Raw genomic sequence first — 26711 nt, 5'->3', positions numbered from 1 at the left:
CCCAAACAGGCTGACTCTAGAACAGGCTGACTCTAATTCATCATACTTACTCAACAATAAAGAGTAAAGAAAAAAACAGGAGATAAATGGCTAAGAAATCTTACTCTAATGTGAGTGTGCAGATCAGAAAAGATTCAGGGAAATATCTGAAAAGGCTGGGACAGAAATGGAGGCTTAAGGTACAAGGATAAATTCATCTACAAGGTATGGAAAGGAGAGAGCAAGAAACATGTTCAAGGGGAAAAACAAATTGGCAATGAACTGAAAATTTTTATGTCAGCAACTGATGATGATGAGGAGGAGGAGGATGAGAATGATCATTATGTTATAATTTTAATAAGAACTAACATTCTTGGAGCCTTTGCTCTGGACCATGCACTGTGCTAAAGACTGGGTTTCTCAATCCCAGTACTACTGACATCTTCAATGTCTCATTGCTGAGAAGCTCTCCTTCTGCTACAACCACCTTAGCTTCCCCTTCCATCTTGTGCTCCTTGAGCTGTATTTCTACCCATGTTTTCATGGTTAATTACCCTTCTGGTTGGCATGGTATGAATGAACAAATAAACATTTAAAACCCAAATACCTCCTTATGGAGAATGTATCCTCATGTTCTTAATACAAAAGCCTAACCAGGGGCGCCTGGGTGGTGCAGTCGGTTAAGCGTCCGACTTCAGCCAGGTCACGATCTCGCGGTCCGTGAGTTCGAGCCCCGCGTCAGGCTCTGGGCTGATGGCTCGGAGCCTGGAGCCTGTTTCCGATTCTGTGTCTCCCTCTCTCTCTGCCCCTCCCCCGTTCATGCTCTGTCTCTCTCTGTCCCAAAAATAAATTAAAAACGTCGAAAAAAAAATATTAAAAAAAAAAAAGCCTAACCAACAGCAATTAAAAGCCACAAATATCACCTTTAATATAAAATGAGATGTGCCTATAAATGTAAACTTCACAAATGGATCTAAAGAGAAGTTGTAAATTTGTTCTTGAAATATTAAACACATGGGAAATAGAAGCTAATTGTTTTGTCCTATTTTAGTATGTGAAAATTACTTATAATCTGCCTGTTAAACAATTCAAAATTATTTTAAATGATAACTGAATATCAAACTAGGCCAATTTACACCTACAATCCCTCTGAAACCACCTAAAAACTGGGACAACAGCAGAAGAAAAGAAAAACATTTCTATGTGTGCCAATTTCTTTCTGTTTCTTAACCATCAGTCCCCAAGGCTAAGAGAGGGAAAATCAGAAAAGTTTAACTACACACAACCAATTAATAAGATAGCACTTTGCAAGCTTTTGCATTATTTGATTTGACTAGGCCAGGGAAAATCCTAAGACTCACACGTAAAACAAGGCATTATTCCAATGTCGCTCACAGGGAATTTCAGGTTTTTTAAGGAAAAATATGAGAATTTTTTTCTAACCACTTCATCGTTAGTAATTCTAAAGAACTATATGTTTTTTAATGCCTTTGCCCCATCTCAAAGAAGGAAAGAGCATTAGAATTCATATTTATTTAGTTTTTCATCAAAAATTATTTAAAAAGTTGTCTATGCTATGGTGTCCAAATAGAATCAAGCTTTTTCCACCAGTTTCCCAAAAGAGCTCTTAGCAATTTGAAGTCTTCGTGATCTTAATAAGTCAATAGTCAATTTTCAGTTATTGACATTACCTGATCTTTCTGAAGCATTTGAAACAATTGATTATGCCTGGCCTTGTGAAATACTTTTTTTCACTTGACTTCAAGGATACCATACTCCTTATTTCATTCCACCTCAACTACTTGACCTGTTAATGTTGCAGTATCTGAGGGCTTAGTTCTTGGCCATTCTTTCTTCTCTGTTTATACTATATAGTTTATATAACACTCATGCTCTTGGTGATCTGATCCAAACTTCTGCTATCAGTTCCAAATTTATATCTTTAGCCTGACTGTCTCTCCCTTGAATTCCTAATGTATAGAGACTAATTATCTCCACTTAGATGCCTAACAGACATCCCAAGTTTCACATGGCCAAAACCAAATACCTTAGAACCATTCTCAATATAATATATACAAATGGAGGGGAGGATATACACACCCATAGAATATCATTCAGCCCCCCAAAAAGAATGAAATCTTGCCATTTGTGACAATACGAATGAGCCTAGAGAGTACTGGGCAATGAATAAGTCAGAGAAAGACAAATACCATATGATTTCACTTATATGTGGAATCTAAAAAGCAAACAAAAAAACGAACACACAATAGAAAACAGACTCATAAATATAGAGAACAAATTTGTGGTTGCCAGGGCAAAGAGGTTAGGGGAATAGGCGAAATAGGTGAAGGAGATTAAGAGGTACAAGCTTCCAACTATAAAATAAATAAGTCATGAGGATAAAAATTATATCATAAGGAATATAGTTAATAGTATTATAATAACTTTGTATGGTGACAGATGGTAACTACACTTATGATTAACATTTTGTAATGTATATAATTGTTAAATCATTATGTTGAAATTAATATATCATATGACAACTACACTTCTATTAAAAATAAATTTTAAAAAGAGAGGGCAAAAAGAGAAAATGGAAAGGGTTGTTTATTATGAATAAATGAAAGACCCAACTACATCTTAAGAGTGAACATAACTCCAGAAAAATTAAGAAATCTTCTAGAAACTATTAGGAAAACAGTCAAACAAAGCTTGTATCTACACTGTGAGGCCCCAGACTGCTTGGTAGAAGAATGACCATCGGTGGAAAATCAAGAGAGACCCCAAATTCAATAACAGAAAAAAATAATGTTGTCAACTACAAAATATTCTAGATGAAATTAAATATCAAGGATTAAGTCAGAATGAAACACCTCAAGCATCCCAGATTCCTCTGACTGTTGTTCCTAGTACAATGCTTACAGAGAGCAGCTCTGATTATACTTTTTCTTAGTTTATTTTGATAGAACCAGATCATGGAATTACCCTCAGAATTTCCCAACCCTGGAGACCCTCCAAACCTTCTGGAGAGATTTTGGAAATACAGGCTCCATTCTAGACACTAAATCAGAATCTCTACAGTTGGGTGTTGCTACCTGTTTTTTATTATTTTTTAAATTTCCCCCAGGTGATTCTTATGACAAGTGAGTCTTGGAAACTGTTGGTCCAGACCCCACTCCTCTACTGGTTTTCCATGCTAGAGAGATACCATTAGTAATTGGCTCTGGCAGTGAATAAGGCACCACTGTCACAGGGAGACAGCTACTGCTATTAAATATGAATTCTAGACCACACAGAAACATGTAGAAGTGCATACAATATAATGCCAATTCTAAAGCCAACACCAAATACAAACACTTTGTGTAATTTAAGATTGTGGCCAGGTAAAATAATGGGTACAACATAAGCTCTTTCATCCAACATGAATAGTATATGGTGATTACAACAGACCCTGAAACCTTCTGTTGACAGCAATGAGTTGCCTAGAACCACCTGTGAGAAAGATTCAGGTGGTTTTCAAGTGTCCTCCTGTCACAGATATCCCTTAGATGAAAAGAAGATCCACCACTGACATTCTCCCTCACTATACCATCTCTATTTCAACTCAACAGCAACAGAAATCCAATTGCAGTGATCACAACCAACAGGTCTTTGTTTTACTTTACAAAATAAGAAGTCTGGAGGCAGGTGGTTGCTGGCATCAGTTGTGCCATTGAATGATGCCATCCAAAACCCCTATTCTTTCAGTCTTTCTTCATTCTTATCTCCATACTTGTATCACCAAAGCAAAATGGCCACTTCAGCTCCAGCATCATGTCCATGTCAAACCAAAAGGAAGTGGAAAAGGGGAAGATATCAGCTTTCCCAAAACCTCCCTCCAGTAAATTTCCTCTTATGTGTCAGTAGTCCATGGGTAACATGATCACTCCTAACTACAAGGGATGCTAGGAAATAAAAATTTTATCAGAGGAAGTAAGATTATCTTGACCAGTTTATATCAGCTTCTGGGCTTGGATATTGGCGATCCAAACAAAATCAGTTTCTATTACCAAGAAAGATGAGTAACAGTTGTTGAGTAGAAATAGTCTCTACCACAGTTAAGCCTCCGACTTCAGCTCAGGTCACGATCTCACCATCCGTGAGTTCGAGCCCCGCGTCGGGCTCTGGGCTGATGGCTCAGAGCCTGGAGCCTGCTTCCGATTCTGTGTCTCCCTCTCTCCCTGCCCCTCCCCCGTTCATGCTCTGTCTCTCTCTGTCTCAAAAATAAATAAACGTTAAAAAAAAAACAAAAAAAATTTTAAAAAGAAATAGTCTCTACCACAACTTTCTTGCCTTAGTTTAGAAATAAATATGACAACAACAAAAGAACTGACATGCTTTGCTTTAATTTAATCCCATAATTTCTAAAGAACTATGACAGGCCAACCATTACGCAGTCACATCAGGGGCTAAACTGGGATCGGACAATGGCTCTGTCTGGAACTTAACCCAACTGGGATTTACAGTCAAGCCAAGGAGATAAGACTTGACTACAGTCAACCAGAATTGAGGCATGTTAAGATGCATAAATATATACTATTAAAAAATATACCAGAAATGTGCTATAGTGAAATAGCATCAAAAGAAAAGTCAGTAAAATATACGAATTTAATACTTACATTAAAATTTTAAAGTGTGTCCAAATTTCAGCTAAATTATAAATACAATATAGACATTAGGAAATGTCAAATCAACTTTAAAAATGCAAAATCCTGGGGCTCCCAGGTGGCTCAGTCAGCTAAGCATCTGACTCTTAATTTCGGCTCAGGCCATGATCTCACAGTTTGTAAGATGGAGCCCTACATCGGGCACCATGCTGACAGCATGGATCCTGCTTGGGATTCCCTCCGACTCTCCCTCTGCCTCTTCCTGCATGCTCTCTCTCTTCTCTTTTAAAATAAGTAAATAAGTGAACTTTTAAAAATGTAAAAGTGCTATGAATTGAAATAATTCATAATCACTGTGAAAGATTTAACAGTTGTTATTATGACTATACAGCCCCATACACACACACACACACACACACACACACACACACACACACGAAATCTCTGCTATGAAGTTCAACAATTCTGACCTTCATCTAACTTTGCCTAACCCTCAAGAATTCTCATCACATTGTACATGTTCCTGGTTTCTCTTTAACCCGCATAATGCAAAGTGATTTTTTAAATCTTCTAAAATGAGCATGCCAATAAAGTGGGCAGTGTACCATACTAAAGATTATTTCCCTGGTGTCCCTCCCATGTTTGACTATTCATAGTCTCTGCCATGTTGTGTCTATAAAACCTGAGATTAGGTCAGGGAGGTGCAGGATAATATACTTTCACCATGACAACACCATCGCCTCTGCTAATGCATCCAAGCCTTCAAAAATAATGAGATTTTAAAACCTCTCTAGTTGGGCCTTCTCACTGCCTGAACATAGGAGAGGCTAATCAAATTCCATTTCAAAGAAAAATATCATTGCCCTTCTGTCACCTCTTTCTTTTCCAAGAGTGTCCTCTCAAGAAGTGTATGACCCAGCCATCAATGCTAAAGAGACATGACTGATTGGGTAAGGGGCAGAGAGGTATCATGTTCCTGTCTCTAACTTTCTTTTTCAAGAAAAGCTGTCTGCTTGTAACTAGAATAATTTGGTATATACAGAAAACTGGAATTTGCAGATGAATACTGTATCTTCTCATACATTTGTAGACAGACATGATCCTCACAGATGATTCCTGTTTTCATCTCCCATTCTTATTCTTCCCCATGATCACTCCTTTCCTTTGAGTAAAACTTTTCCAATGTCATATATACATATCCAATTCCCAACTCATCATTTTCATAATGAATAGTTACGGAGTACTTATTGTGTGCTAAGGACTATGCTCAGCCCTAAGCATACAATGGTACCCAAAAGTATCCACAGACCCATCCCTCGTGGAGCTTAAAGTTTAGACTTTCCATGGCTATTTCAAATGTCACCTCCTCCAGGAGGCCTTCCATGGTTCCTTTCCTTATTCTACACACCTACATCTGTACTACTTTGTATGGCAACTGCATACACATCACATATCTCCTTTCATCCAGAAGCTTAGGCCCTTATTCCTTTTTTGAACCCCAATAGCACCTCACCTGATACCTTGCTTATAGGCAGACCCCCATCCCCAAATTATAAACTGAATAAAAAACACAAGGGGAAAAAAAAACGTGGCAAGTTTCAAAATCAGGACTAACTACATTTCCAGAGTCTAGAGAGAAATTACAGGTAGGAAGATACATTTATGAAAATTATGGGGCAACAGAACATTCATAGTATTAGGAGACAAAGAGTACAAAAATTATGGTGCACCTATTATAGTACTCTTCTTGTAAGGATGAAGAAGGAATAGCTCACTTTCTGGTCTGACCACACTCTACCTGGGGAAAACCAAAAATATAAGCCAGTTAAGCAATAGCTGTTTGGTATTAAATACTGATCACAGGGGGAAACTACTACAAGTGGGGGATGGAAATATATCAAGGAGTTGAGTTAACAAATGCAGAAGAAACTGTGTCAGTCATCCAGACTCTGAGGTGAGAGTCATAGTTCACTGAGAAAGAGAGCAAACAAAATGCAGAAAAAAAAGCAGGTCTCACTGTGTAATGATCTGTATTAATTCTACCATAAGAGTAAGGCACACAGAAGGAACCTGACTAAGCAATGTTCTTGATCTCTAGACCTACATACATAATATTCAGTTACTGGGAAAGGGGTACCCTAGCTCATGCCAATGGCATGACAATGATAAAAGCCACCTTCAAATGAAATGAAACCATCTCACCTACAATGGCAGATGAGATCAACACATGGTCTTATTAGTGCCACCTTAGGAGTTGTGCTACAGAAAGAATGATGTCCCAAAAAGAAAAACTAGACATTAGGTTGAACCTCTCTTGAACCTCTCAAGAGAGCTGGCCTATTGCTTCTCCAGCTGACTTTGGTTGGAGTCAGCAGAGATAATAAATCATACCATTGTCTATTCCCATTATCTCACTCTGTCTACCCTTTAATTCAGTGCTTGGGAGAAAACCCCAGAAATCAGGAAGCCTAACCTGAGAACCCATAAATGTCAGATGTCATTCTCTGGGTAAAGAAAGGTTCAACATATTCAAGAAACCTGCAGGAATCTGTTGTCTCTTGATGTAGGAGGGCTAGACCCATCCAGATGGGAGGCCAAGAACAAGAAGTTAACAACAACTAACCGCAGCTCTAAAACTCCAACTTCACAAAGGCTGCTAAATTTTGTGGTTGAATCTACAGGTGACTCTGAAAGGGAGCCTAAAATGGGGCTGAAATTTTAACAATGAAAATGATCGTAGTTAAAAATTCCTTCTTCCATTCAAAACAGAGTCAATAAATAAATGTCCATGTTTAACTCAGGAATGGAATAAAGTGTTCTTACAATAAAAGAAATAATCCTTTTCTCAAAACCTCTCTCAACAGGATAAAATGCCCTGATTAGTAACTCTGTTAATTAGCTTTTCCATCAGCTTTTCCATCAAGTGTATTTTACCCTCTACAAAAGATCTATCACTCAACCTCTTAGAAATCCTCCTGCTGAGTTTCAGGGAAAAAGATTACAACCAACTCAACACTGGGTTTCCAATATCGTTCTTATTCATACAACAAAAATAGAATTTCGTGACTTTCTTCTCATAGCTTGCTTTTCAAACTAAACTGACCCTATGTGATTAAGTAATGAGAATGTTATAAGCTACATTAACAATGAAAAGCAACAAAAAACAGTGAATGGTAGTGACTGGCTGCCTACAGCACTGGGTTTAGAAAGATTCTAAAGCAAAAACTAGGTTTAGTGTAGCAGGAAAGTCTCATGATTGATTAGTAATTTCTGCCATTGAAATGGAGAGAAGTATATTTGTCATCGGGGCAATCTATATACACACTAGTTGGAAACAAGAGGAAAGAATTGAGAAACATTTTCAATAGCAAGAAGATTACTAAATTGTTCTATTTTTAAGATTCTGCTAGTTCACATGCAGCATAAGAGTTCAATGACCTGGCCTGATGAAAGGGTGAGATTATGATGCCACCAAATGTAATCTAATGCTTTGGGTCTAGATCCCATCCAGGATTAACAGGAAGCACTATTCACAAAGACCCCTCCCCAGTTGGAGGAGACCACTCATTTTGCTGTACTCGAACAGCCTAATAGAGCTGTGGGCAAAGGGCTATGAAGAAAAAAGAACTGTACTTGGAGCACCTGCTCAATATCTAAATTTGACTCAGAATATGTCAGACTGACCCTTGAGCCTTAGTTTTGTCATCATTAAACGGTGATAATGGTTCTAGCACTCATCTCATTTCTTGTGGAAGTTAAAATGAGAACCTAGGGGCGCCTGGGTGGCGCAGTCGGTTAAGCGTCCGACTTCAGCCAGGTCACGATCTCGCGGTCCGTGAGTTCGAGCCCCGCGTCAGGCTCTGGGCTGATGGCTCGGAGCCTGGAGTCTGTTTCCGATTCTGTGTCTCCCTCTCTCTCTGCCCCTCCCCCGTTCATGCTCTGTCTCTCTCTGTCCCAAAAATAAATAAAAAATGTTAAAAAATAAAATAAAATAAAAAAATAAAAAAAAAATAAAATGAGAACCTAAATGAAGCATTCTGACCATAGCATACCTTGAACACCTTTTGATCTCACATCTAAAAGACATTCCAAAAATAAATGCTAAATTAGGTTCCCAAATACCAACATTGCAAATTATTCTCCACTGAAAGATAACCATGAGGCACAAGAGGTTGAGTCTCCCCACCCCCCTCCCTGCCATCCCCTGGATTGAAGTCACAGTGTCACTCCACCTAAATTGCCTAGTCACAGCTTGCAATGTGCACCATTAACCACACCCCCCTCATCAGTGAGGGGATAAGAACAAAATAATGTCAATAATTAACTTCTGTCTAGAACTTTAGAGTTTATCAATAATTGACCACAAAAAGACCCTCATATCCACTAGTGGTATTACCATCATTCCCATTTTTAGAATAGGAAGCCTGAGAAAGAGAAAGATTAAAGGAATAGGAAGTGGGGGACAGGGAGAGCGTTGTAACCTTGATTCCAAATGTCATGCCCTGTCTATTGTTTAAAGTAACAATCATCAACTCTAGTAAGCAGGTAAATTGTGACAGCTGAATGATGACCCCATATTCTCTGTTATTACTTAAGAAGAGATCAAAGAAAATGAGCTTCAATTATAGAGGTAGAAACTGAGGTTTCATATATGGTAGAGTGTACTGGTAAAGCAATCATGCACAGGAATGGGTTACTAATGAGAACATCTCTCCAGGGGGTAGAAAAACATGCCTGTAATTAGATACTTTGTTTATTTGCCAAATGAAAATAGGCCTATAGATTTTAGAAAAGAATACTAATAATAAACTTTGGCCCCTGGACATCATATTATCCCAAATCATATCTGATGGAAGATTATTTTTTCCATTCCATGAACGCTATTCAGTTTGAAACCAAATCAAGCATTTACCATGCATCTACTGTATACAAAGTATAGTAAGCAGCTGACATGCTGTGCAATGTATTCAAGTAAATATATTATAACCCTTAGTGAAAATATTAGCAAAGATGCTATCCTCTGCTAGATAAAAGTGAAGAAGCTCTTCAAAGAAATTCACAATTTTAAAGAAATGGTTTTAAAGAAATGTTTCAAATATCAAAAATATCAAGATGCAAGCAGATTCCTCCAAGCAAAAGTGTGTATGTGTGTATATATGAATGCCCATGTAACATTTAATGCCACCACCCAGTTTTATTTCCTTTGTATTTTATGACCATAAGCTGTGGAAATATCTCACTTACATCTATGGCTCTACATCTTGAACCAAGTTAACTTCATGGAATGTTAATTTCATTGTGATATTTGCTACCAACAAAAGCATCCTCTATCTACCTATTGGGTCTTATAATAGGACAATTTAAGAAAGAAGTTGTAGACATGTACACAGTGACTCAAAACTCACTGATTCTACAGGGAGATGAAAAATATTTACATGGACTCCCTTATTGAGATGCATTTTGCCTAAAGGTACTCATACTAACTTCTGTCTATCCTCCTTCTTTGACCATTATATTAGAATTCACAAAAGTATAATATAGTCCTCTCTCAGAGCAAACTAACAGGATGGGGCAGAGTTAACTAGCTTTCCATGGAGGTAAAAAGGAGGTAAAAATCCTGAATATGTATTTTAAAATGTCACTTGGACATGAGACTTTTATACAAATTTCAATAGTAAATGGCTTCCAGTAAAGAGAATGTTAGTTATAATCACAGAATGTCAGTGAACAAAGACCTCATATTTGTAACCCTCTCCTTACTAGCCACTCACTGTGGCTGGCGAAGTCCAAACAAGCTGCCTTGGCCAAGGAAGTCCTACTACTTGGCAACTACCAAGCTCCCAAATCTCACCTGAAACTGCCCTCCTTTTAGCTCTTTCTTCTCCAAAATTTCCTTCCAGTTCCTCCCACTCACCACTTCCTCAAGGTCTCCACACCTGCTATTCCCTTACCTGGAATATCCTGTACTTCTACCTTTCCCCAGTCACCCTTTATATTATAGCTAAAAAATCACTCCCTCAGAGAATCTTTCTCTGTGTCTTACACAGAGGCTTCCGTTATGGCCCACAGTTATGCCCTCTTTCCATACCACTTAACCATGTTGCAATTCATTATCTGTATAGCTATTTAGGAACTATCATGCTACACTATAAGTTCTTGAAACCAAGAATTAAGTCTGTCTTTTTCACTCCTGTATCCCTAATAGTTCAGACAGTTTCTGGCACATGGCTTTATAAATTCATAGAATAAATGAAAGAATGAACTGAATTGAATAATTAGAAAGTTCTCCAACCAAGAACCTTTTTCTTCTGTATAGACAGGTAATAGACATTGCATAATAAAATGAATGCAGCAAAATGCTAACAATCTATGATTCTAGAAAAAAAAATACATATGGATATCCTTTGTACTTCTCTTGCAAATTTTCTTTTGTTTGATATTGCATCAAAATAAAAAGCTATCCCCCCTCCCCCCCTCCAAAAAGAACCTTTTTTCTCCTTTATTATTTTCCCAAATCAAACACGGGCTAGTTGACTGAAAGCCAGGATCAGCAAACCACAAGCTACACTACTAGAAACCTCAGGAAAGACCATGAAAGAGTCATAGCACAATGTTTAGTGAGCTATCAGTCAAAAGTTTCTTTTTCAGGAGATGAAACATTCTAAAATTGATAGTAGTGATGTTTTCTAATCTCTTTGAATATACTAAAAATTATTGAATTGTACACTTTAAGTGGGTGAATTGTATAGTATGTAAATTATACCTCATTAAAGCTGTTATTTAAAAAAATTTCAGACTTTAAGCTATAAAAACCAAAGTGCCAGGGTCTTTATTTCAAACCTACATTCTTTTTTTTTCTTTTCAAATTTGTATTTAAATTCTAGTTAGTTAACAGACAGTGCAATATTGGTTTCAGGAGAATTCAGTGATTCATCACTTACATACAGCACCCAATGCTCATCATAACAAATGCTCTCCTTAATGCAGATCACCCATCTAGCCCATCCCCCACCCTCATCCCTCCATCAACCCTCAGTTGTTCTCTATTGTTAAGAGCCTCCTAGGGTTTGCTTCCTTCTTTTTTCTTTTTGTCCCCCTTTCCATATATCCATCTCTTTTGTTTCTTAAATTTCTTAAATTTGTTTCATAAAATCCACATTTGTCGATTTATGATTCCACAAATCATATGGTATTTGTCTTTCTCTGCCTGACTTATTTGGTTTAGTATAATGCACTCTAGCTCCATCCATGTCATTGCAAATGGCAAGACTTCATTCTTTTTGATGACTGAGCAATATTCCATGATAGTTAGGTAGACAGATAGATAGACAGATAGACAGATAGATCTCCACATCTTCTTTATCCATTCATCAACTGATGGACATTTGTGCTCTTTCCATAGTTTGGCTATTGTTGATAGTGCTGCTATAAACATCGGAGTGCATGTACCCTTTCAACTCTATTTTTGTAAACTTTGGGTAAATACTAATAGTACAATTGCTGGATCATAGGGTAGTTCTATTTTTAACTTTTTGAGGAACCTCCATACTGTTTACCAGAGTGACTATACCAGTTTGCATTCTCACCAACAGTGTAAGAGGGTTCCCCTTTCTTCACATCCCACCAACCCCTGTTGTTGTTTTTGGATTCAGTCTTCAATTGTTAAAAGGGAAACTGAAGTTTTTATGGCTTAAAAACGATCCAGTTGGAGACTGCTGTATTTTGAATGGGAATTTCAGGAAAGAATACTTTTACCAGTAGGTTCAGATCTCTTTCCATCCCTTTCACAGAATGGACAGTTCATTAAAGAGAAATTCCAAATAAGTGCTAAACTAATCTACTTAAGAATTTTTTAAATGTAAATTAAAAAAAAAATTTAACTTTTTTGCTTATAATACAGATAAAAGGCTCAGGTTTAGAAAATGTGTAGTTAAAAAGGAATTCATGAGGGGTGCCTGGGTGACTCAGTCGGTTAAGCATCTGACTTCGGCTCAGGTCACGATCTCACGGTTTGTGAGTTCGAGCCCCGCGTCGGGCTCTGTGTTGACAGCTCAGAGCCTGGAGCCTGCTTCAGATTCTGTGTCCCCCTCTCTCTCCACCCCACCCTGCTTGTGCTCTCTCTCTGTCTTTCAAAAATAAATTTTAAAAATATACATTTTTTTTTAAAAAAAGGAATTCATGGGATGCCTGGGCGGCTCAGTCAGTTAAACATCTGACTTATTAATTTTTTTTTAATGTTTATTTATTTTTGAAGGAGAGAGAGAGACAGAGCATGAGCAGGGGAGGGGCAGAGAGAGAGGGAGACACAGAATCTGAACCAGGCTCCAGGCTCTGGGCTGTTAGCACAGAGCCCAATGTAGGGCAAGAACTCACAAGCTGTGAGATCATGACCTCAGCCGAAGTTGAACGCCCAACCAACTGAGCCACCCAGGTGCCCCAAGCATCTGACGCTTGATTTCAGCTTAGGTCATGATCTCATGGTGGTGAGATTAAGCCCCACACTGGGCTCTGCACTGGGTGTGGAGTCTGCTCAAGATTCTCTCTCTCCCTCTCCCTTCGTCCCTCCCCTGCTCACATGCTCACACTCTAAAAAAAATTAATAAATAAAAAGGAATTCATACTCACTGTTGGTGGAAGTAGAAATATGCACAACCATCTTGAGTACAATTTGGCACTAGCTTTTAAGATTATACATGTTCAGGAGAGCCTACAGGGTTCAGTCAATTAAGCATCCAACTTTTGATTTCAGCTCAGGTCATAATCTCATGGTTCATGAGTTCGCGCCCCACCTTGGGCTCTATGCTGACAGTGCAGACCCTGCTTGGATTCTCACTCTTCCCCTCCATTTGTCCCTCTCCCCGCTCTTTCTCTCTCCCTCAAAATAAATAAACATTAAAAAATAATAATAATCTGGGTGGCACAGTCAGTTAAGCGTCCAACTCTTGATTTCGGCTCAGGTCATGATCTCACAGTTCCTGGGATGGAGCCCCGCATATTGGGGCTCCCAGGCTCCTCACTATCAGCTTGGGGTTCTCTCTCTCTCTCCCACTCTGCCCCTCCCCTGCTCACACTCATGAGTGCCTGCTCTCTCTCTCTCAAAATAAATAAGCAAACTTTCAAAAAATAAAAAAATAATGGTACTTATCTAAGACTGATGGGATTTCATTTTCTATGTTAAATATTTCTCTCCACTTAGAATTGTTTTACAATTCAAGACTGAATTGTATTACTCTTGCAAGCAGAAAAAAGAAAATTGTTTTGTTTTAATTTTCCCTCTCCTTTGTTAGACTCTCTGAAGAAAGGGGGTGGGGTGGCAGGGGGAACTGCAAGAGACAGAAATTGCAACTGTCTCCACTTTCTACCTTCCACTGCAAAAGTCACTCCCCTCCCCTTTTCTTATCTCCCACAGCCCTTCCTTTCCAGACTCTGAAATTTAACCACTTTCTACCTCAAACCTACTGAATGGATCAATCAATTCTAATGCCTTTACCCTCTTAAGAGTTGGAGCACAAGCTCCTATAAAACAAAGGACTCAATTCAGTTTATCTCTAGGTCCTCCACAGCATAAAGGACAATGCCTATACACAGTGTTCTGGAGAACTTCAGCAAGCATATAAGAACTTTTAAAGAACAGTTTTTATTGTTAAAGTTTTCTTAATGGCTTGGGTTTTAAAAATTCAAACAGTACAAAAGAATAAAAATGTCTTCCTCTCATTCTGGAGTCTCAGTTCCCCAGTACCTGTCAATGCCTATTAAATGTCTTGTCTATTCTTTCAGAGACAGTCTGCATATATATTGTATATGCATTCCTATAGCCCCTTTTCTTTACACAAATGGTAACACACGCTCTGTTCTATAGCTTGTTTTTTTTTCTTAAATAATTATGCAAATGTTTCATATTGGTACATACATATCTGATCAATAATACCTTATTAATCTTGTTAAATGCATCCCAATATCATATTTTATAGTTGTACCACAACTAATTTAGCCAGTCTCTCCCTCACATATTTAGTGTGTATATTATTTAGGATAAAGTCTGGCTTTACTCAAGATAACAGTGTCTTAAACAGAATAAAATTATCTTTCTTTATTACCAAAAGGTGTGTAAGTCAGTATGACAGGGCTGTTCTGGTACTCTACAATATCAGGCACCCATGTCTCTCCCTTCTTATTATTCCACAAGGAATGGCCTCATTCCAGGTTCACCACATAGCTCCAACTCCAGCTACTATGTCCATACTCCAGTCAACAACAAGAAGGAAAAGAAAGGAGAAAGGCATGCCCTCCCTTTAAGTGCACTTTCCAGAAACTGTATACACTATTACACTTACAACTTAGTGACATGGTCACACACTGTTCCAAAGGCTAAGAAATGCAGTCTTAACTCAAGGCAGCCATGTGCCCATCCTAAACTAAGAATTCTTTTATGGGAATTCACAGAAGAGTCTCTGCCACAGGTTTCTTCCAATCTTTTGCATATCAAACAAAACAGCAAAGAACATCCTACATATCTGCCTTATATGAGAGTATCTTTGCAGAAATTATGATAAGAATAATATGGGAGGTTTTAGAGACCCTGTTCCAATTCTCTCATTTTACAGATGAGGATTAAGACTCAAAGAAGTGAAGTAACTTGCCAAAAATCACATAACTATCTCCCAGCAGAGTAGGGTTGCCAGATAAAATATAGGACACACAATAAAACTTTAATTTCAGATAAATAAGCAATTTTTACTATAAGTATGTCACATGTAATATTTGAGACATACTTACACTGAAAAATTATCCTTCTGAAATTCAAATTTAACTGCACATCCTAATTTTTATTTGCTAATTCTAGCAACTCTACAGCAGAGCTTTAGAATTTAAATCTCTTGACTTTCATCCTATTTTTCTTATGTACAACATGCACATGTCAAATGGACACTTAGTTAATAATGAAGTAAAGAACACCAATAATCTACAAAGAATATAACTTTCCACCAAAGATTAGCTTTTATAAAGGTTCAGACATGCTATCCATGCCATATGCTTAAGTGAGTTTTTCTATGTCATAAATACATGGGTAACAAACCAACTGTTCCATGGAGGTTACAGTAAATCCATCCATCAGCGCCAACCCGCTCTTGTTCAAAATAAAATTAGCCTTAAATTAATGCAGATTTCCAGAGGCTGAAAGTAGGCAATTCTTGCCAGAGTTCTGGTTTATTATACATGCAGAGAAGAACACAAGGATGGAATACAGACATGCTACAGCATTTAGAACTCCTTTGAAATTCAGTAGTCACTTCACAATAGTAACAATGTCTGGGAATGGGGAACCAAGCTGAAAATTTCAACTATGCCAGTAGTTCTCTATATATGGTTTCATTCTCTATATATGGTTTAAAAATTTTAAACCTAACAAATTAAGACCTCTTCATATCCCCTCTTCCTGATTACAAAAAAACAGCTCTGCAAAGTTTTCATGTCACAAGATTTTACAGGCACACACATTTTATAACAAAGAAATCAAGAACTGTAGCTCTAAGCATGTTTTTCATGCTAAGTTATGTACATTAGTTCCCTAAAAGAGAAACACCTGAAAACTCAACTTTCCAAACTTTAGCAAACTGGGTTAAAAAAAAAAAAAAAAAGAACCTGATTGTTATCCAGTCTCTAAATTCAGCTACCAATTTCCAAAAAACACAAAGGACAGAGCAACATTTTAAACTCTGCAGGGATGCAATCAACAAAATCCAGGCCACAGTTAACTCTACAGAACAAACAACTTGGTCTCCTCAGTGTCTAAATAACAAATGGGAAAAAAGTAAATGAGACTTAAAAAGCATTATCCAACTACAATGTGTGATCCTTATTTAAACCCTGATTCAAACTGTTCTAAAAAACAAAAACTATGGCACCAATGAGAAGATTAAAAATTTGAATGCTGCCTGAATACTTGGTAGTATTAAAAAAGTACTGTTACTTTTTCAGTGCATGTGACAATAGTTATTATATTTAGAACTTGTCTGAAGATCCTTCTCTTTTAGAGATAAAGACTAAAATATTTATGGATGAACTGATAGAATGTCTATGCTCTGCTTTAAACCAATAGAAGGTTAGGAAGTAGGTAGATGAGGATAAGGCAGGAGTGGCCAGTTGATGGATTGGGAAAAGGTTATAAGTATACACAGGGAGTCATTACACTACTTTCTGTTTATATCTCTGCATGTTTGAGATTCTCCACAATTTTTTAAAAATTTCTAGTACATGCCAAAAAAATTAAACTAAAACCTGAGGATAGCTGCAAATATCTGAAATATGATAATATTCCATTAGAAAAAATGATTTAAACAATCCCATTATTTCATATCCTATGGTGAATAATGCATTGATTCAGATAAAACCCTTTGTCTTGAATATCTTCATGAAGAGTCTGGCTCACTCGTTATGAATTAAATGAAGAAAAATACAAGTTAAGGTAATTTCAAACACATTTAAATTTCCTACGAGCCAACAAAATCAAGACCTGTCTCCTAAAAAAGCAATTATTTTCCATCATAAAACTATAAACAAAGCCCTAACAAATTATTTTTCTAACAGTTGTTTTTACTATGTTCAATACTCTGTGTTCCAGCTTTTAGTCTGATATATAATTGGAACATCAACCAAATATCAAAAGAGAAAGATAATTTAGTCTGATTTTAATAGAAGCTAAGAAACTGACGTTCCGTTTAAAAAAAAAAAAAAAGTTTGCTAGTAATAAACCTCAACACCTGTACCATGAAATAATTTTTATCAGCCTAATCAGCAATAATCTTGCAAAAAAAAAAAAAAAAAAAAGCTGCCCTATTCTTGCATTCTCCTTTAGTTTGTTTTCTCTCCAGCCATTAACTGAAAAGAGGAAAGAAAGCAAGTCCCAAGGTTGTACAACCTAAACAATGCCTGGGGGAAACAGCCTGTGAATTCTTCTAGCTCCCTAAACTTTTATATCCCAAAAGCTTAAATAATTTTAAATTAGGCCAGTGCCAACCTGGAGGCATTAAACACAGAGTGTTTTTTTTGCAAACAAAGCATCAATTTCAGCCTAGGCATCTTGTAAAATGAGTAGGCAGCTCAGGAATTATTCTCACTTTACACGTGAAGAAACTATGACTCTGAATTAACAAATTTATCAAATGAGAAGAGTCAAGGAACACTTGACTTGAACTTACATCCTCTGACAACTAATCCTAATATTTGCCCATTCCCCCTGAATGTAAATACATGGTCATATGTACAATTTTTTTTCAACATAAATTACTATTCTATAAACTGATCAACATTTTTTCTATCACTAAAATCCTTCCATTTTTCAAGGTGCACCTTAATATGCGAATAGCTACAGAATATTCCATGGCAGAAATGTACCATAATTTATTTACCCAATCCTTTAAATTGGACGTTTAGGTTCTTTGCCAAAATAAACAACGCTATAATGCATGTCCAAATATGTAGATCTATGTGAATCTGGCCCATTATTTCTCCAGGATAAATTCTTAGAAGTAGAATAGCTGATGGGCAAAGGGTATGCCCATTTAAAATATGGAATAACAACAAATTGCTCCCAGAAGGGATGGAGCAATTTAGAGCCCCACTAACAGCGACTAGGGTCCATTTCACCACTCTGCCCACTACTGTGCATTAGCTTTCCCTTTAAACTTTGGCAATATGATCGTTGAAAATAATCTCATTATTTTAACCCGCATATATTTTTTATCAAAGATAGTAAGGTTACTATCTTTCCCTAAATCTTTTCCCCCCTGGGAATTGCCTGTCCATGTTTTTCACTAATTTCTCTACTCCATTGTTAATCTTGTTATTACTAACTAATAAAAACTCTGTATATATTAAAGCACGGTTCCTCCCCTTCAGCATTACTGACATTTTGGGCTGGATAATTCTTTGTTGTGGGGGACTGCCCTGTTCTGCAGGATGCTTAGCACATCCCTGGCCTCTACCCACTAAATGCCAGAAACATTCTCTCCAGTTGTGACAACCAAAAATGTCTCCAAGCATTGCCACATGTCCTGTGGAGAGCAAAATAGTCCCTGGCTGAGAACTACAGTGTTAAGTTGATTAACCCTCTGTTCCAATTACATGCTAGAGCCTCTTGGATACTAATACCCCCCGTTCTCCATTCAATAGGAGTGTCCTTTCTTCAATATTGTTTAAAGATTTTTTTACAGACTTGATTATTATACTAATTTTCTCTCAATACTGAATCGCTACAGTTGTTCCAAAACTCATACAACTAAAATGAAGTCTAAATCCCTTTAAGTTCCAAGTACTGATTTCAGTTATACCGTCTAGAACTGCACTGTTCAATACAGTAGCTGCTAACCATAAGGGACTACATTTAAATTTAAATTGGGGCGCCTGGGTGGCTCAGTCGGTTGAACGCCGACTTCGGCTCAGGTCACGATCTCGCGGTCTGTGAGTTCGAGCCCCGCATCGGGCCCCTGTGCTGACAGCTCAGAGCCCGGAGCCTGTTTTGGATTCTGTGTCTCCCTCTCTCTGACCCTCCCCCATTCATGCTCTGTCTCTCTCTGTCTCAAAAATGAATAAAAACATTAAAAAAATTTTTTTTTAATTTAAATTAAGTGAAATTAAATAAAATTTAAAATTCGGTTCCTCAATCACACTAGCCACATTTCAAGTGTTCAGCAGCCACATGTGGCAGGTGGTTGCCATATTGGACAGCACAGATATTGAACATTCCCATCATCGCAGAATGTTCCACTGTACAGAACTGCTCTAGAATCTTGCCACTCAAAGTGTGGTTCAAACACCAGCAGCACTGGCACCATCCAAATGCTTGGGAGAAATACAGAATCTTGGGCCCCACCCCAGACCTACTATACATCGGGATCTTCATCTTAACAAGATCCCCAGGTGATTTACGTGCACTCAGAAGTTTGAGAAGCATTGCACTGGGTGACTGAAACTTCTGAGGTCTGTTATCAAATATGCCATCATTCCACAAGTCCTTACTTCTCTAGACTAAAACATCCTCAGCTTTTCATCATACGACCTAGTTTCCAAATCTCCACTGATCCAGCTCTTCACTTCCCTCTATCATCTTCCAGTCTATAAAGGACAGAAGGTAAGGCTGTGCTTCAGGAGAGGTCTGAAATTGAGACCATCACTTTCTTTGAGCTGAATATCACATTTCTTTCAATGTAGCCTCAGTTTGCATTAGATTTGTCCTTATTTAGTAATTTCTCATCAGCCAGATCACACTAGAGGCACGTAATAAATTTGTGGTTCCTTGGGCCTGCTTCATGGAACTGCAGTGAAGTCACACATTCCATAAACTTTTGCAGATACTTGCTTAAACTGATGTTCAGAAATGTACAATTATCTATATTAAATTTAATCTTGTTGGCTTCTGTCTTTTGGCTTCATCTACCAAATCCCTACTGCGTCCCAATTCTTTCACCCAATTTTGAAAACTTGACAAGCATGCCTATTTATTCTTCCAAACATTCAAAAATGTTAATTAAACAGGAGGAAATCCAGAATAGTGACCTAGAGTTCCACAGAATCTTCTTCCCCCCTGCCTATGTGAATCTACTGAGACTCTTAGATCTATTTCTAACCCAGCTATTAATCTGCCTAACTGTACTGATACTTGAAATCACTAATTCCAAAATGTGTTGTTTCAGAAACCAATAGAATTTTTCCAGCAAAAAAAACCAAAATTATGAGATTAGATTTCTATTGTTTTAAAGATTGAAGACCAGCTAATTTTTTCCAAATCCTCTCTCACTACCAATACTTTATGACAAAAGCAAGACACTCTCTTTTATATCCAGTCCCCAAATTAGGTCAACCAAAATGACTGCCTTTTCATTAAGATATATTCATCTACATCAAAACAAATAAACAAAAGTAGTCTTTACCAACACTTAACCTGTATCTGTGACAGGATCAACTCTCATTGTACAAAAGTGGTCTACCCACAGAATATTTTATTACTGACATCAATGACTCAGTTGTCTTTAAGTCTTATAATGTTCTCCTCCTTATTTTTACAAGTATATTCCACATAAATAAATGATGTACCCAGTGAAGAAAAACACTAGACATATGACAACACCTGTGAGATGGCCTCTTATTCTCAAATAAGTTAAAATTATTTTGATTTTTCCACTAAACTAATTCCAGAGTTTAAAATTTTTTACAGTGCCTTTTATCCTTTTCTCATTTTGCTATATCTTTTCTGTGTCATCCCTAGAAATTTCCTATTCATGCTGCCCTCATCATACATATTAATTGAACATATGCACTAGGAAACTAATACATCAAGTGACTCTTACGAGGGAGGTGACTTCTGATTCAAAGATATGCAATATCTCCTCCTTGAAGGGCTAATAATCAGACGGGAAAAAAAGACTTGGACACAAATAATTGTGATAGAAAGCGATATACAGAGCATACTATATAAGTAATACAATCAACAAACTATATAAAAAAATCAGAGGAGGAACCACTCAATTTCTAGCCAGGATAATTAGAGAAAAACACTTCTCAGAGGGAACAGAATTTGTAATTGTTTGAAAGACTGATAGGATTTCAACATGTAGGTGCACATATCTGGAAACTAGTCCTGGCCATCCAAGCAAAGACGCAGAACAAGGGAGGTGCAAATACAGATGCATCTACTTTGGCCAAAGTAATAGATGCATGGTGGGAAATGAAGCAGAAAAGGCCAGAGCACAAGTGGTGGACACATTTGATATTCGGAAAGAATGAATTGATCTTGACTGGGGAAGTGGCCCTGAGCAAAGTCACTGTCCCTACAATATCTAAGTGTGTCTATTATCAGGGCTGACTGAAGCGGAAGTATCAATGATTATTTATTCATAATATACAGCATAAGGTACAGCAACTTCCATGTCACTGAATATTCTTCAGTTTTTAAATGTCTGGATGGTATTTAGTAATATAATATTTTACTTTGGATATTTAGGCTAGCTCCCATGTTTTGTTAATACTTAAAATAGAACAATCGTAATGAACATATTTTTACTTTGTGTGCATATAATTCCTAGAAGAGGAATTACTGGTGAAAGAAAAAGAATATTCTCAAGACTCTGTGGGGTGCCTGGGTGGCTCAGTCTGTTAGTGTCTAACTCTTGATTTCGGTCCAGGTAATGACCTCACAATTCCCTGAGATCAAGCCCAAGTCTGTGCTAACAGTGCAGAGCCTGCTTCGGATCTTCTCTCTCCCAATCTCTCTGCCCCTGCCCCATCCATGTGCACATGAGTGCACTCTCTCTCTACCTCAAAAAAAATAAACTTTTTTTAAAAAGAATATTTTTAGAGAAGTGTCTATTCATGTTTTCTGCCCACTTCTTCACTGGATTATTTGTTTTTCAGGTGTGGAGTTTGGTGAGTTTTTTATAGATTTTGGATACTAGCCCTTTGTCTGACATGTCATTTGCAAATCTCTTTTCCCATCCTGTTGGTTGCCTTTTAGTTTTGTTGATCGTTTCCTTTGCAGTGCAGAAGGTTTTTATCTTCATGAGGTCCCAATAGTTCATTTTTGCTTTTTAAGTCCCTTGCCTTTGGAGATGTGTCAAGAAACTGCTGCGGCTGAGGTCAGAGAGGTTTTCTCCTGCTTTCTCCTCTAGGGTTTTGATGGTTTCCTGTCTCACATTCAGGTCCTTTATCCATTTTGAGTTTATTTTTGTGAATGGTGTAAGAAAGTGGTCTAGTTTCATTCTTCTACACATTGCTGTCCAGTTCTCCCAGCACCATTTGTTAAAGAGACTTTTTTCCATTGGATATTCTTTTCTGCTTTGTCAAAGATTAGGTGGCCATACTTTTGCGTGTCCAATTCTGGAGTCTCTATTCTATTCCATTGGTCTATGTGTCTGGTTTTGTGCCAATACCATACTGTCTTGATGATTACAGCTTTGCAGTAGAGGCTAAAGTCTGGGATTGTGATGCTTCCCACTTTGGTCTTCTTCTTCAATATTACTTTGACTATTCGGGGTTTTTTATGGTTCCATACAAATTTTAGGATTGCTTGTTCTAGCTTCGAGAAGAATGCTGGTGCAATTTTGATTGGGATTGCATTGAATGTGTAGATTGTTTTGACATTTTAACAATATTTATTCTTCCAATCCATGAGCATGGAATGTTTTTCCATTTCTTTATATCTTCTTCAATTTCCTTCATAAGCTTTCTATAGCTTTCAGCATACAGATCTTTTACATCTTTGGTTAGGTTTATTCCTAGGTATTTTATGATTCTTGGTGCAATCGTGAATGGGATCAGTTTCTTTATTTGTCTTTCTGTCGCTTCATTATTAGTGTATAAGAATGCAACTGATGGCCAATAGGCACATGAAAAGATGCTCAACATCACTCCTCATCAGGGAAATACAAATCAAAACCACACTCAGATACCACCTCACGCCAGTCAGAGTGGCTAAAATGAACAAATCAGGAGACTATAGATGCTGGAGAGGATGTGGAGAAACAGGAACCCTCTTGCACTGCCGGTAGGAATGCAAACTGGTACAGCCGCTCTGGAAAAGTGTGGAGGTTCCTCAAAAAATTAAAAATAGATCTACCCTATGACCCAGCAATAGCACTGCCAGGAACTTACCCAAGGGATACAGGAGTGCTGATGCATAGGGGCACATGTACCCCAATGTTTACAGCAGCACTTTCAACAACAGCCAAATTATGGAAAGAGCTTAAATGTCCATCAACTGATGAATGGATAAAGAAATTGTGGTTTATATACACAGAGGAATACTATGTGGCAATGAGAAAGAATGAAATATGGCCTTTTGTAGCAATGTGGATGGAACTGGAGAGTGTTGTGCTAAGTGAAATAAGTCATACAGAGACAGATACCATGTGTTTTCACTCTTATGTGGATCCTGAGACACTTAACAGAAGACCATGGGGGAGGGGAAGGAGGAAAAAAAAAAGTTGGAGAGGGAGGGAACCAAACCATGGGAGACTCTTGAAAACTAAGAACAGACTGAGGGTTGATGGGGGTGAGAGGGAGGAGAGGGTGGGTGATGGGTATTGAGGAGGGCACCTGTTGGGATGAGCACTGGGTGTTGTGTGGAAACCAATTTGACAATAAATTTCATATTTAAAAAAAGGAGTATTTTTAAGACTTTCAATATACATTTACCAATTTCATATCACAAAACAGGTTCCCATTTAAACGTCCAACATTGGTATGTGTGTTTGTTCATTATATGTGACTATATCTATCTCACCAAAATAATGTAGGCTTCTGGATACCCTACCCCCTTCCTCAGCGGTGTCAGGAAGCAGACCAGAGAGGAGAGGGTCTACTGCCCGAGGGAGGTGCAAGGTACAGTTGATTTTTATCTCTCTGTATGACTGGGACTCCTCACACCCCAGGACTTCACACCCAGGCTAACTTCACAGGTGTGACCTGTGGAGCCTCCTAGGGCCCCAGGCTTAGAAAAGCGCCAAGTTGGTTTAATGTCTATTGTCCAAAAACTTTTTAACAAGGGCCCTACATTTTCTTTTTGCAGTGAGTCCCCAAAATTAGCCAGTCTTGCTCATACCCCATAGTGCCTAGGAGGATGTGTTGCACATAAGAGACATTAAAAACTTCCCCTAAATAGCACAATATTATTGTGTTTATAGGAAAGGGGGAGGAGAAAAATCAAACTAAATCCACATCAATTGTATCTTTTTTTTTTTTTTTCTAAAAAAGCCATTATCAAATTACCTTTTAATTTCATTAGTTACACAGTTCAGGGCAACAATGAAGTCAGATCAAAGTCACTGAGATTCAGAGGGGTCATGACAAGAAAAAAGTAAACAAAGTTTTAAAAAACCTAGACAGATAATAATTCAGAAAAACATTAAATTTAAAGTCAATGAGAATTTGGCTTTTGCTATGACTATATCATCTTCCTAGTAGGTTCTTGAACTAAATAAATGTGATTTCTGCTTGGAAATTTTCCTGGAGGCCATCTGGAAAATTAAGACAGACAGGATAAGTGTCTTTTTATTATTCTGAGCCACATAAAACATTTGGTCTCAGGAGCCGATAAAAACTATTCCAGAGGAACCCAGACCACTAATCTTGCTACCCTCAACAACTTTCATCAACCCTCGAAATTTAATAGACCATTAGTATCCCTAGTGTGAACACTGCCCTTTTCCCAAGTTTTATTTAAAGCTTAGACGATCAAAAAGTATTTGAATTCTGAAGATGGATTCATAGGAGGGAGGCCCCAGACATCATCAGGCCAGAACCATTTTCACGTTTAAGTTCAAGTCCATATCCTTCTCACGTCCTAACTCCCATCCCAACTCCCATCCCGACATTCTCCAGAGCATGTTCTTAAATCTGGTCTTGGATCAACTGTTTCTGAACTACATTCTTAAGAATGCTGATTTCCGGGCCCTATACTGGACCTTCTGAATCAACATATCTGAGGACAGGGCACAGAAATTGATTCTTTTCACCAATGTTGGGTGAGTCTATGTGCAAACCAGAACTTCTCCCGCTACTCCCTTCATTGTACACACATATCACCTGGAGATCTTGTTAAAATGCAGGTTCTGATTCACTCGGTCTGGGTAGGGGGTTGAGAGTCTGCATTTCTAACAAGCCGAGAGCATTAGTTCCCACTCCAGCTGCACATTGGAGTGTGCAGCCCAATTCTGATTCCCAACCGAGCCTCAGTTTCCCTGTCTACAAAATGAGAATAGTACCCACATGAGATATCATTCATCACTAATCATCTTCCAAACACCCTGCTCTCCCATCAGGCTGTCCCTTCACTTTGGAGTCTTTGCATACACAATTCCTTCACTACCAGCTACCTCCTCATTCTTGGCCTCATTAAACCCTTCTCTCTGTCTTCACATTGCAGCTCCAATGTCATCTCCACAGGGAAGACTTCCTGACCCGCCCCAGTGTGAATCCAAATGAGGTCCCTGCATTTATACTGTTCATAGCACCTTGAACACCCTTCAGAGCATCACATATTTTATAATGATGTATTTTTGTGCAAACCAAGGAATAATGCCCACCTCACCCCACTAGCCTTGGCGGGCCACAGATCCCAGTCCTCCACTCACCACTATAACCTCAACAGTTACACTCACTTCCCACTACCAAATGCTAACGTGGGTTGATCTACCTGACTCTGTGCCAGCCTCCGTTCTCAATATTTTACCGAGGTTCAATTAATTTCATCTTCACACAATCCTATGAGATAGGTATAATTATTATCCCTGTTTTATGGATGAAAAAGTGAAGCACAGAGACTAAGATGTATGCCAAAGGAGTCACAGCTGGAGGCCCCTAGTGGAGGAAGCAGGACTTGAACCCAAGTAATTTAGGTTAAGAAAGGGAAACAGGAACAATGAAGGACTACAGAAGCGTTCCCATTCTTTCTTTCTTCCTTCCTTCGGCTTTCTTTTATGCTTTCTTTCTTTTCTTTTTCCTTTCTTTCCTTTCTCTTTCTTTTTTTTTCTTTCTTTTCCTTTCTTTCCTTCCTTTTTTCCTTTCTTTCTGCCTCTCTCTGTGTGTCTCTCTCTCACCTCTCTCTCTCTCTCTCTCTCTCTCTCTCTCTCTCTCTCTCACACACACACACACACACACACACACATACACGCTTCGTAATGGTCACAAAGCCAGGGCAGCCACAGCTCAGTTATTATATTTGCATGGTAGACACATTAGTTCATGCTCGTCCGTTGAAAACAAATGTGTCACCCAGTGCCTGCTCCAATGGAGGCATTTTAGAAATATGTGAGTAATAGACTCGACTGATCTATTACCAGACAGATAACGGGAATAAGGGAACAAGGAAACTGGTTCAATGCACAACGGAACCGAACGGGGTGGCGAGGCAGGGCCTGCACACTCCTTCAGACACCGTCAGGAAGGCGGGCCTCCCTGCGGGGGTGTGCCGGTGAGGCTGGAACCTGGAGGGGAAGGAAGCCAGCTTTTCCGCAAGACGACTGGGCAAGGCCGGAAAAGCAATGCAGGCTGAGGTCGCGCGGGCAAAGGCCCCAAAGCGCGGCTCTGCGGCCA

At 38.2% G+C, this 26711-nt stretch overlaps 1 protein-coding gene across 12 annotated transcripts in view; it reads right to left on the bottom strand.

The window, feature by feature from the left end:
- The window catches only part of ERC2 (ELKS/RAB6-interacting/CAST family member 2), a 936036-nt gene that overhangs the window by 849520 nt on the left and 59805 nt on the right, over positions 1 to 26711 (bottom strand). The gene's annotated exons all lie outside the window — the stretch shown is intronic.

This window comes from Neofelis nebulosa, chromosome 4 (genome assembly GCF_028018385.1).
Source record: "Neofelis nebulosa isolate mNeoNeb1 chromosome 4, mNeoNeb1.pri, whole genome shotgun sequence".
NCBI classification, from domain to species: domain Eukaryota; kingdom Metazoa; phylum Chordata; class Mammalia; order Carnivora; family Felidae; genus Neofelis; species Neofelis nebulosa.
Note: the sequence above shows the minus strand (reverse complement) of the source record. Positions and strands in the feature narration are given on the sequence as shown.